The sequence below is a fragment of the Dermacentor variabilis genome, chromosome 4 (assembly GCF_050947875.1).
Source record: "Dermacentor variabilis isolate Ectoservices chromosome 4, ASM5094787v1, whole genome shotgun sequence".
NCBI lineage: Eukaryota > Metazoa > Arthropoda > Arachnida > Ixodida > Ixodidae > Dermacentor > Dermacentor variabilis.
In genome coordinates this window covers 229,816,507-229,829,452 of record NC_134571.1, presented here as the reverse complement: position 1 = coordinate 229,829,452, position 12,946 = coordinate 229,816,507, and the positions used below count along the sequence as shown (strand labels likewise).

The 12,946-nt window shown below is 44.8% G+C and overlaps 1 long non-coding RNA gene across 1 annotated transcript; it reads right to left on the bottom strand.

Annotated features, from left to right (window-relative positions):
- Positions 1-7,662: 7,662 nt before the first annotated feature.
- Positions 7,663-9,890, bottom strand: LOC142580167 (uncharacterized). The gene is made up of 2 exons (XR_012827605.1): positions 9,665-9,890; positions 7,663-7,968 (listed from the first exon to the last, which is right to left on the bottom strand). It is a non-coding gene; the product is annotated as an uncharacterized LOC142580167 (long non-coding RNA).
- Positions 9,891-12,946: the final 3,056 nt, after the last annotated feature.

Genomic DNA, 12,946 nt, shown 5'->3' with positions numbered 1-12,946 from the left:
CCTTGCTTGCATCATGGTGCTGCTTCATAAGCACGGTGAGCATCCAGGCCAACTAGGAAGGGAGGTTTGTTGCAATTGCTTCTGAACTTTATTGCCACGAAACCAACAGTGCTCTCAGTGACAGCTTTTGGACAGTAGAATGCTTGCACCCAGCAAAGTCTTAAGAAGGAAGCATTCAAGATGTGCAAAATGTGCTTTTGAAGCTGGCAGCATTACTGAAGGGGCTTTGCCCATCTGCCCTCTTTATGGATACACAAAGATGATTTCCTCATTAAGAGGGATTGTTTCAGAGGTCGTTACATGGCAACAGTGTTGGGTGTTTAGTAGCTTGTCTTTGCCCACTGTTAATAACCTGTTCCTTCTCCAGTGCCCTTGTGAAGTGCCTACTTTTTGGACACAATGCGCTTTCCATGCATGCATGCATTTTTAGCTTGTAAAGACGTCTATTACCCCTTGCCTCAAGCTGGTCCTTGCTGATGTCACCCAAGAAGGCATTGGGGAGTATGGCGATGTACACTTACAAAACACTGTTGATACCAGTGAAACCAAATTAATGGAGCTGCTGTTCTTTTTTTGTCCACTCCATCCTTGTTAGTTACAATGAGCAATGTCCGAACAGAAGCCATATGTAGTTGGTTGTGCATAGCCTGCGCACTAAGACTTGTTGGCATGTTATGACCTTAGCACAGTGTTTATATGTAAAAACCTTCTGATGTGTTGATGACTTCCTTCTCTTTATCATACTTTGCCTGATGGAGCCAGCAAGTGGGTCAACCAGATGTTCAACTGGCTTCCCACTAGTTTTCCCAGAGTCTCCTTTACCAGGGTGCTGCTCATAGATATGTTTTCTTGACCTTGCACTGCACTTCAACCATGGCCACACCTGCTAAACCTATAGCATGCAATCAAAAAAGTGCTATACATCATGTTGCTCCAAACTCGTGACATGTGCTACAAGGCCTTGAGGAACACCCTCATTTATTTACGCCCTCATCATACTGTACGAAGCTTCGCATGATAAGTGCGAGAATTAACATCTACTGGTTTTTCAGTGTTATTCCTGTCCAGCTTGCTGAAAGCTATCCTGAGTGTTTCAAAAGCAAACGACCGCTGCTGGACAAGAAGTGCTTAAAACAAGGGTCGCTATAACCACATGTCACACGAAATGAAAAAGGCCACTGAGTATACAGGCGGTTTACTTCATATCCAACAAGCTTGGTTCTCCCTTTGCTAGTGAATGAACTCAACTTGCCCCGAATACATGGCCTGTGACAAACTATGTGCCAGATGCTGTGTCCCCTGCAAAGCTGAAGATGTGTACGAGATCCCGACACCCTGCAGCGGCTTCTACACTGGGCAAACAGGCTACTATAAAAACGACTGCCTTTACTAGTAACATGAAAACGGGCAGAAATTTGGCTATTCATTGGGCCCAACTGCAGGTGCAAGCCACTCTTCCACCAGATGTGTGTTGTTCGTAGAAACTGGAGCTATACAAATGCAGATAAAAACAATGATGTTTGAAAGTAGTAGAGTTGAACCATATTCTGCACAAGCAGTGCTATCTGCAGCGCTGGTACCTTATAGCCACAATTCATGGCTGCACCACCATGCAAAGGCACTATTCTTGAATTATTAACTTTTATTTATTTATGGTGGCCATATATTGCAATTACATATCAACCACATTGTGTGCAGTATGGTTAAATGTCAATTATGATAGCCATTCCTAATCTGAAATGCAACAAAAGAGCAAATATAGGTAACAAGTTGCAATTCAAAGAGACAAAAGACAACCAGTGCACAGAATAAGTGACAGACTTCCTTTTATTGAAAAAGAAATGTCACATGTGTCATGCCACCAGCAGTGGGTAGCAATCTTTCAAGCTTGGGTGACAGAGGCAAAACTTGGCAAAATGCTACAATCGCGCTGTAAAACGGCCTTGGACACAAAAAACCGACATCAAATTGTACAGAATGAAAGGGCGAGACTCCGTCTAAGAACAGTCTATGGCACAACATACTTGAAATGGTGTAAAAAATGTTGACATGCCCTACCCATAAAGAAAAAGCAACAAACACAGAAAACACGCCTTAAAATGCAATGTGCAGAGTCTGAAACCAAGAAAAAGCAACCCGAAAAAGGTTTCGCTAAGTCTTCCAACGATTAAAATTGTCAAACTGTATCATCACTTCTTAATGAACCTGCACAGCTGAAAAGGAAGGAAGGAAAGCCCAATAGCAGGGCTGCAGAAAATATCACCGAACAAGTATACTTTGCTTACCAACGATACCTGTGGTTTAGTTGTGGTCTGTGTATAAACTAATTGTGTATAAACTTTTCTTGTTTAGGATGGTTTAGCGGATAGGGAAAAAATGACCATAAGAGCACCAGGTGTATGCATAGTCTACGCACAAAAAGCCACTGCTTTCTTACTTTTTTTTCTCTCTACTACAATTCATGAGTTTTAAGTGCCTTAATAGCACTGCTAACATCCTACTGCAAAACACAAATTTGGGCAACTTGTAGCATAAAGAAAATTGCAGTTTCACTCATAATGGGAAACAATGATGCAGTAGCTGGTGAAATATGCACAGGAGGATCACTTCATGCAGTGTTTGTTGAAGTGAACACTTGCCAATGCAAGTCGGTAATATCCTTAAAAAAGTAAAATAAGAGTCGTATTTATTTGTGGGAGTTGTGCCTCACAGTGTTAACGTGGAAAGACTAGGCTTTTCTTCCTCCTCTTTCATATCCGGACTTAGCCACTGATCTACACCAAAACAACCCTTCAGCTTCTTACTGGTGAATTCGTTTTGGTTTTCTCAAATCTATATTTGGGCTAGCCATTGCTAGGTCTTGCGCTTTGCTTGAGGAAAACAAGACACCAACAGCTCTATCCAGTAAATCTGAGAAGCCAAGCACTAGAAGAAGATTAATGAAGCAGGTGCACCCAATCATTGTCATTACAAGAAGAAAATTTAACATAGGACTGCCTTCACAAGTGGGAAGGTGATGTGCAAGAGCTTGAAGGTGTGGATGCCAGCTCTATATACAGTCCGCAGACATTGAGCAGGTGTTAGCCAATCATGGCACCTGTTGGCTAGATCATGCTCTCCGGGATCAGTATTCACCGCGACTGAATCTTCAGCAGAGTGGCTGAAATGTAGAATTGTGGACTGCTACTCTTTTAATCATATGTTTGAATCCTCGCAGCACAATGAGAACTTTATTTGCAATATTCTAGCAAGAAATTCGGGAATTCCAGTGACAACACCAGTAACATCAGAACAACCCGGGGAGTTCGCCCATAGCAGCTATTGCTGTAAAAATGAAGACTGGCATAAGCACAAGAATTGAGATGGGCATACTACATGCCTTTCTGGTAATGGTCCACTACTTTGGTGCTACAGTTAATGATCTCCACTGTCACTGGACATAATAAGAGTTCTTTAATTATACACTCGCGCGCCCGCCGCCTCTCAGATCGCCTAAGTGGACATACTATGCTGGCTGACAGCGGCTCCCTCCCACTTATAGTATGCTTCACCGCGTAACTAAAATGTACTGCGGCGAATAAGCCGTACATTTGTATTGAGTGAATAAACAAATGGTTTTTACAGCAGTACAGAAATAAACGCGCACCATGCATCATTCTACCACACGAAAGAGCGTCGCAACATACGGTAGCTGGTTCACACAGGCGATGTAGGCCACTTATCAGTCGTAAAAGGTATTATGGGTAATTCAAAATTTCATCACAAATATGTGTTTATGTTTACGTTCGCACTCCTTGCGTAATAAGACTCCCAGAACTTCCACAATAGAAAGTAATTTACAACACACAAACGCAAAGAACACTATATGTCTCGTTTTCAACTCGGCCGTCATGCAAATGACATTAGCGCGGAAAAACGTGAACATGCTGTGTGTTAGCGTCGTAAACCTTATACTAGGCAAGGAGCTAGCACACCACAGTCTCGCGACAGCCGCTAATGATACCAAGACGTAAGCACATGTCTGTGAACGCGCAAACGAAGCCCCTAAGCCACTCTGCTCCTCAGCCACCCCCGCTGCACGGCTGCACCACTCGTTTCAAGCACAGCACACCAAACACACATTCAGCGCTGAACAGTGGGCTGTCGACGCAGTTGCATTTACATGACTTGCAGCGAGCAGCACATCTCTCGATGTCCGTTACGCAAAGTCGGACACGGCGACGCCACATCGTGGTTCGCTGAACTTCGCTGCCGAGGCGCTAGGCCAGTTCGATATTTCAATCGTCACCACCGCCGGGTTCTCTAGAAAGCACGGGTCACACAACGCAGATTCTGTACTGCCAGAGTTCACCGAGGCCAAAGCCGCACTGCCGCACCACCACTACTCACGTATTTCCGCCAAGTAACACAGAACCTACAACCAACACACAAGCAACGCACGTACAATCACATGAGCCAATGTTGAACAACGCGCGGTCCAGAGAACGATAAGCCGAGGACGAACACGCCACGGCGTCGCTCGGCGCCAGCATCGCGCCTTCTCAAAAATCCCTAAACGATGCTGTCCCTAGGCACCTAGGATCAGGTCACGTGAGGGATTTTTGTACGACAAATAGACGCACGCAAAAAGTACCTAGAGATGTAGTACGTGCGGGCGGCGCATGGCGGCGCAGCGATCGAGCGCTGGGCTTGGGAGGAAATAGAAACACGCAACCGGGTTCGATTCGCGGTAACGCGTGAAGTTCCCAAGCTAGGAGAAGTGACTAAAGTTATCGCTTTCTCTCAACTAACGTGTGTTATGAAGACTGATTCATTAGACGCCGCTGATTCCGAATTCGAGTGTGGATTTTATGGCTCGTAGGCCTAACACGGCTAAGCTTGGCTGGTGAAGGCACGTAAAGTTGGTTTTGTTGCTCAAAACTAAGCACAACTAATTGTTTGCTGCTTGAAGAATAACCTCTAAATTGTAATTAAACGCGAATACACGCAAGTAAAATTTACTATTCATATCATAAAATGGTATATTTTATTTAATTATTTCTAATAGCTTTTCTTTGACGCCGTAGTGGCGCTGTCAGCGCAAGACGCTCTCCGCAAACGTAAAACCCTATTCTAAAGCTCTTCACTCCTGCGTGCCCCAACGCTAACGCCCGCAAAGCTCTTTGGGGTCCCAAAATATTGGGGCCCCTATTCTAAAACTCTCTAATGACTCGCAGACGAAACCAGCATGCTTTCGAAAATGTTTTACCGCCGTAGTATTCGAACGCCAACGGCCAGGAAACACATCGATACCAATAGGCTGTCGGCTGTCGGTGGTTAATCAAGTACAAAAACCTTGACGCTATGACTAAAAAGCAGCTTCAACAATCAAATTAAAAAAAAATCAACTGCCTATTTGCCTGCGGTAAAAAAATATCCTTAGACACGTTGATTGTTCATGTCAATGGTTTGTGTAAAATAAAAAGTTCAGCATGTTCAGTGCCCCTAGCAGAGAAAGCACAAATTAAAGTATTCGACCATATTACAGTAGCTCCACTTGCGCGCTTACGCTGAAACGCGCCTCGATTGATTTTTCGCCCTCTGTGGCCATTTGTTGAACTTGAGAGTGTTCGGGGCCTCATGCGATACGTCATTGAGGCGCGGCTCCGCCCCTGCACGGATTTGTTGTGAAAACAGTCGCACTATGGTGTTCTAGAAGGGGGTAGTGGGCTCAGGAGCTGGAGCGCCCTATGCCATAGAGTTAGTAGAACTCTAGAGGAAAAGCTGGGCCGGAAAAGTGGGAACCTCTAGGGCGCCGCCCTGTTGCTACTGGTCAATGTGGCCAGCGCAATTACTATTGAAAGAGCTGAAAGCAAGTACAGGTCACCTAATGCTTTGCCATCTAAAAACGCATACCTGATGGCTTTATGAAGGTGGTACGTTGATATTCGGTTTACAGAAAGCGATCGCTAAGTCCGAGACTTATGTAAATCACGATGTACGCATTCATGCAATAAAGAATGACGCGAATTTCGGTTTCGAATCTGTTTTTTGGATGCGCAGTAGTTTCGTACAGTTTAGGTTTGACATGCGATCGCGCGTCGACATCGGACGCAATGGCAAACTCGTGCCTTATGTGCCACCGAAGCCCCGAAGTGCTCTGCCATATAACTTAACATGTAAGTAAACGAATGTATCTCCTTGTTGAGAATATCACGCGAGTAGGCAGCTCTTGTGGTGCATCACAATCGTTTGAGAAGCGTCACAGTAGAGCATTTTTCTACATGCGGAGCGGTGTTTTTATTTGCAGGTTTCCCTTCAGTAGGAAATTGCTGGACAGGCGGACCAGCGCACCGGAATTGTACTGGCGAAGCCGCAAGCAACTCAAAGAATCTGTTTAATTGTTTCACTTTGAACAATCATGCTTCTACAAAGGTCACAGCAGAAAAACAGCCTGATGCGGAGTATTTCTGTGCCACGAAGTAATCAAGAGGCGAGTGCCTAATGCGGACGAAATCGAGTGCATCGAGACTTAGAACGACAGAAAGTTGAGCTAGTTGGTAAGGATTCATTATGCAAAACAGAGGTGAGGCGTGCAGACAGGACACAAGAGTAGAGAGGTGGGCAGCGCTCGTGTTGTTTGCTTGTAAATACTCTACTCTTGTGTCCTGTCTGCACGCCTCACCTCCGTTAATAGCGTAGGCGTTTTATTAACTGTGCAATATTTTCAGCACTTCCTTGCATGCCATTTCATGTGGAATATTTTTCTGGTCACAAATTTGTGCAGCGAATCTATTTGCATGATCGACTCCGGGTCTGTGGGACCGTTCACTTGCACTTGATGCTGAGTCTTTTACATGTATCCATAAACTGCAGATATGCACATCAGATCCCTGCGAGCATTTTCAAAATTAATTATTTGAGACAACAGGCACCATATGCAATACTGACATAATCTCAAATACCACTAAGCAGCTGGGACACACTTTTGTTGAGTATACTCGCAGGTAAAATAAGTGATCATGTGGACAGCTTCAGCTCATTTTCCTTAAATCAGTGTGTACAAGAGGTATGCAAAGATAATGTTTTTTCTCGCGAACCGATTATTTTGCTGTATAAGCAAGAGAACCCACCACGTTAGTGTAATGTATCTTGTACATCACACTAATGTGTGTTTTAATTTACAAAGTGAAATGAGTTACTTTTATGGCTCATTCAGTCATATCAGACTTCAAGCTGCATTCATCAATCTTCAGTTGGATTTTGCAAATGTTTAATGAAACATGTTTCCCTTTTATGCATATATGCAATGGCAAGCCATTCCGTGTGTTCCAAAGGTAAAGTTTAAGCTCTAAATTAAAGAAGACATTTCTAGTCAGAAACAAGCAAAAATGGTGAATGCAGAGTATCAGAAGCCCAAGGTACAGAAATTACGAGAAGTGTCAAATGATTTTAAGGAAAGAGTCGTATTTGAAAATGCAAGACTCTTTAGTGGAGGTCAAGCATGTCAATATAGGTAGAATACTCTGCAAAATTATGCGAGTGAGAGGATGTCAAACAATGGGTCAGGAAATGCGTTGTTTTTCTGCAAAACAAAAGCTGATTGCCATTACATAAGTCTTTAGCATCATGAGACTGCTGGTTGATAAATTCAGAAATAAACCAAAATACAAGACACGCAAAAATAAAAAAACAATTTAATGATGCTCTCTCCACACTGGGATAAATAAAAACAAACACATCACATCTAATGTGGACATATCAGACGCCTTGTGAAACACTAAAGAAAAAATTCAGTTTCGAGCTATGGCACTTGCCGCATAGATGTGGGTGGCCTTGAACTAATAGTGATAGTTACCACTGCATTTAGAAATTGAAAGCATTCATGCAGACAAGGAGGATTCTTTATATTTTTGGCTACCACTTCAAATGCCTCCACCAAGTGCTACAATGCTGCACGCAGCCATACTAAGGATCTCGCAGCAACACCTGCAGGTAAAAAGCAGAAGCAGTCAGAGTGCTGGTGTGTACTGGACACTATGTTTGAAAACTTTTAGGCAAGAAGAGTGCAAGAAGCAGACATAACAACTGCATTTATTTCCATAATTCCCCATTTGAATGGCCTTTTCTTTTTGCTTAGACAATGACTACGCCTAGCCACAACAGCTCCCTCATACTTACTCCGCAAGCCAATAGGCCGTGGAGGCAAATGCAGGTAAGAGGCAAGAAGCAATAGCACTGGTATCGACATTCATCTAATTTTTTTCTTTTAGGCGGCCAGCACACCTCGAATAGCCACTTCGACTGCGGGTGTGTCACCCTAGTCGCCAAGGAAACATTTGAGGGAAAGCAACAGGCAATGTGAACAGCCACTTTTCCATGTAAACGATACTCTTTCTCTCGGATGACTCCTACGCCTCGCCACGCCAGCACACTTGTGCACAAAGATGCCGTGGAGGCACGTGCAGGTCAGAGGCAAGAAGCAGTGGCACTGGTGTCGACATTCACCCAATTTCTTTTTCTTACACTGAGGCAGCCAGCACACCTCGAACAGCCACCTTGACTGCGGGTGTGTCAGTAGATTCCTGTTGTACATATGCTCATAATAAACTTCAGTAAACTTGAACTTGATAATAAACTTGAAGGCAAACGGGACATTGATGCATTGTCTTTTTGAACATTTATTGTACACATACAATATATGTTATACTTTGCAGTGTTACAGAACGTATTTTGAAGCTTCCTCCTATATTTTGCACCTTTAATTACGTATGTGTTGTGTGGCCCTCAATGCAGTTCATGTTGTAGCAGCTGCTTTGTCTGTGTATCGCACATTGGCTTAAGCTCGTGATATCCACATGCTTCTCTCACATATACAAAATAAAGTTCTATGTAGTCCTCAGTGTTACAACAAAAAATGAGAGTAAACAATCCGATCGTGGAATTGTGTTTATTACAGCAATTCCTATGACAGTTATTGACAAGTTGACAACTTGAACTGTTCAATCCGTCCATAGCCTCCTCTATTGTTCAAAAGTAAAGGAGGCTATGATCCGTCATGGCAAGGAATTGTATGTATACATAAAGAAAAGGGGGGGGGTATGTGTGTGTGATTGTAGTGGGGGGTATAGGATTAGGGCGGTACGAAAAAATGTACCAACACCGTCCTCTAGACCCATTGCGTTAAGGTACCGTAACAAAGCGTATTATGCATAAAGTTCACACAACCAACTCTGGTATTACTGCACACGCCAGGCGACGCGAGCTACATTTGCCATGACGCATTCGCGACTGCACCGGATGCTCTCCATATTATTCTCGTTAATCGTGCTCACTGCACCGAGGCAAAAGAAAGATCATGGGCGCAGGTGCCATTAATGTATCTCGACCTTGCGAGGCACTGCTGCGCGTGCCAAGGGAGCTGTCCGTGCGAACACTCCCTGGCACACATTTGCCTCGGCGGCCCCAACCTATGTACCGTTCTGCTTCGAGCTTTGATCCCCCCACTGTCCCTTGGGTGCCCTGGAGTTCCTGCGCCGCCTGCTTTATTATAATCTCAGGTGCTCTCCTGAGACTTCCGTTGGTCGGTTACATGTGCCCTACAGCTGGATCAGTACTTATAGTAATAAAAAAACCCGATCTATCGTCGCGACGATAGATCGCGAAAGCGGCTTTTGCAACGTACCGCGTCCGTGCGAAGAGAATTACGGAACGCCAACGAGGAATCTGACCACAGCTTCAAGCTCGTAACCTCGTCGAGTGACACTTCTGCAACAGGCGTGACCGCTGAAAACCGCATACCGCCGGAAACTTCAACAGGATGATCCCTCGGTCGCATAACTGCCACCTGTACGGCCAACATGGACCACACCCACACAGTCCCGCAACATAGAATAAAGAACCAACTTATAAAGCCCAAACACACGGCTGTACGCACACATCACGACACCACAAGCGAGACGCCATGCTGCTACGCTGCTACGGTTGCCGGATTAAAACTGACTACTGTCACCAAGTCTAGCAAGCGTCTCAGGAGCTGGCAACCTCGGCGCGTAGCAACATCGAGCACTCACTGACCACACCAGAAGGAACAAAGGTAGAGGGAGAGGAAGCTCAGGAATATATTAGGTTAACAATAGAGGCAACATTTGCAGAGCCAGTGGGTAGCGAAATGGAGAACAATGACAACAGCAGGACAGAATTAGAGGAAGAGTACAGAAGGATGACAAGTAAGGAATGGGACAGAATTGAACACAAGGTCCCCGTGGGAACAGCGACAGGACCTGATGGCATACCTATGAAATTGATAAGCATATTAGGCCAGAAAAGTAAATTAATATTACGACAACTTATTGAACAAATAGTAGTAGGGGGAGATGTTCCACAGGACTGGAAATCAAGCAGAATGATATTAGTGTACAAAGGTAAGGGAAGCAAGGACAACATTAAATCCTACAGGCCAATAACTGTCACATCAGTCATATACAGAGTAGCAATGCAGATGGTGAAAAAGCGAATGGTGGAATGGGCAGAACGTGAAGAGATCTTGGGAGAACTGCAGAATGGATTTAGAAGGAACAGACGGCTAGATGATAATTTATTTGTTATAACACAGTGCATAGAGATAGCGACAGCCAGGCAGAAACCGCTATGGATAGCTTTTTTAGACATTAGAGGAGCCTATGATAATGTAAACCGAGAAAAGTTATGGAGCCAGTTGAGGGAATATGGTCTAGATAGAAAGATGATTGAGTTCCTACAACAAGTTTATACAGATAATGAGGTAGAGATAACATGGGAGGGGGAAACTACAAAGCCAGCTAAAATAAGAAGAGGTCTCAGGCAGGGCTGTCCATTGTCGCCTCTGCTTTTTATGTTTTAGATGAGCCAAATGGAAAAGAGACTAGAACAGAGCACAATAGGAACTGACATAAGCTATATGCTGGAAGGGCAGAAGGTAGCTCAAGTACTAGCCGGACTGATGTATGCAGATGATATTGTACTGCTTGCTGACACCCGAGTAGAGCTACAGGAACTAATGAGCATATGTGGAGAGGAGGGAGAAAAATTGGGACTGCAATTCAGTAGAGAGAAGTCTGGGATAATAGTATACAATGAAGAAAGGGGGGAACCATTGGAAATACAAAGCACTAAGATTGATCATGTTGAAAAATACAAGTATTTGGGCATATGGCGAAACGAGGGCAAAAAGTACTTGGAAGAACAGGAAAAAATTATGATTGAAAAAGCGAAAAGGAACTCAACTGTAATGAAACATAAGGCACTTTGGAACTATAATAGGTACGAGGTGGTTAGGGGCGTATGGAAAGGGGTTATGGTACCTGGCCTCACATTCGGAAATTCAGTACTGTGCATGAAATCGGAAGTTCAGGCATGCATGGAAACGAGACAGAGAAGTGTAGGCAGGTTGGCCTTAGGAGCACACGGGAACACCCCTAATGAGGGAGTGCAGGGGGACATGGGATGGACGTCATTCGAAGGTAGAGAGGCAATAAGTAAACTAAAATTTGAACAGAGACTCCCAGCACTGGAGGAAAAAAGGTGGGCAGGAAAAGTATACAAATATCTGTACATGAAAAGTTTGAACACAAAGTGGACACTCAGAACTAGGAAGCTGAGGAATAGATACCTACAGCCGAGGGAGGGGGTCCAACGTGGTTCTAGTGTGGGAAAGGAGGTGAAGGAGACGGAAAGAAAAATGTGGGAAGAAAGAATGCTCGGAAAGCCAGCGCTATCAATGTATAGGTCACAAAAACAGGAGATTAAGAGAGAGCTCTTATTTGATAACTCGCGGGGCAGCTCACTATTATTCGAAGCTAGGACAGGGGTTTTGAGAACGAAAACATACAGGGCTAAATTTGAAGACGTGGACCTTCGGTGCACAGCATGCGGAACCGAAATGGAGACCACTGAGCATATAGTGCTGAGATGCACAGACCTTCGCCCAACCCTGGCAGAGGGAACAGTGGCAGATATGGAAGGGGCATTAGGTTTTCCCGGGGAACAAGGGCAAATAGACGTGAAAAGAGTGGCAGTAACGAAGGGGAGGCTAGAGGATTGGTGGAGGAAGTCAAGGGATAGATAATACTATAAATCGGGGAGATAATGTTTCCTCTACTGTGTTAGATAGTTGTTTTGGGGGGAGGAGGGGAGTGTAAACTAGGTTAAGGAAAAGAGGATATAAAGAAAGGGGAAAAAGAAGAATAATAATAAAATAGGAAGGGGAGCAATAGGCTAGGTGGCGCCAGCCGCCGCCCGTTACAAAGGGTATAGCCGCCATCCATCCATCCATCCATCCATCCATGGCGGCGCTCTTGCGAGAAGCGTCTCCCCGCAGGCTGGCTGTACCCGGTTTGGAGGCAAACCGGATGTGACGTAAGCCAGTGGCGTACTCCCTGCCCCCAGATAGGTACTTGTACGCCTAGGGAAGGACGCTGCTAGGTGCTGCTGCTAAATCCCTGTGGTGTGTTGCCGGCCACATGCGGCCACTGCCGGCTCACGTAGGTTCGTTCGCGTGGTCTTGTTACGCCTCGCTGGATCGTGTTCAGTCATGCCGTCCTTGCGCGGCGTCATTGTCGGTGAGTCAGGTTAAATTCTTAAATAGGTCGCGCCTGCGCCTAATTGAGTCTATGAAAGCCTGCACATTCAGTTTTGTGGGCTACAATGCAGTACGGCTGGCGTGAGCTGTCTCCACGATGCGCTTCGAGCGTGTCGATTTCGCCGTTCTTTATGTTGGCGGAAACGACCTTGAAAGCAACATGGATCCACAAGAAATATGCGACAACATCAAGGTAAGTCTACTGAAATCACAAAATTTCAAACAATAAGCGCTAATAGTTGTGTTGTCTCTGAAATTTTAGGCCTTGATTGTTCAACGAGACGGCCCCCGTCGTGCTGGTTTTCAAGGTGCTCCCTCGCTGCGTATAACATGCTGATGCGGAACAGA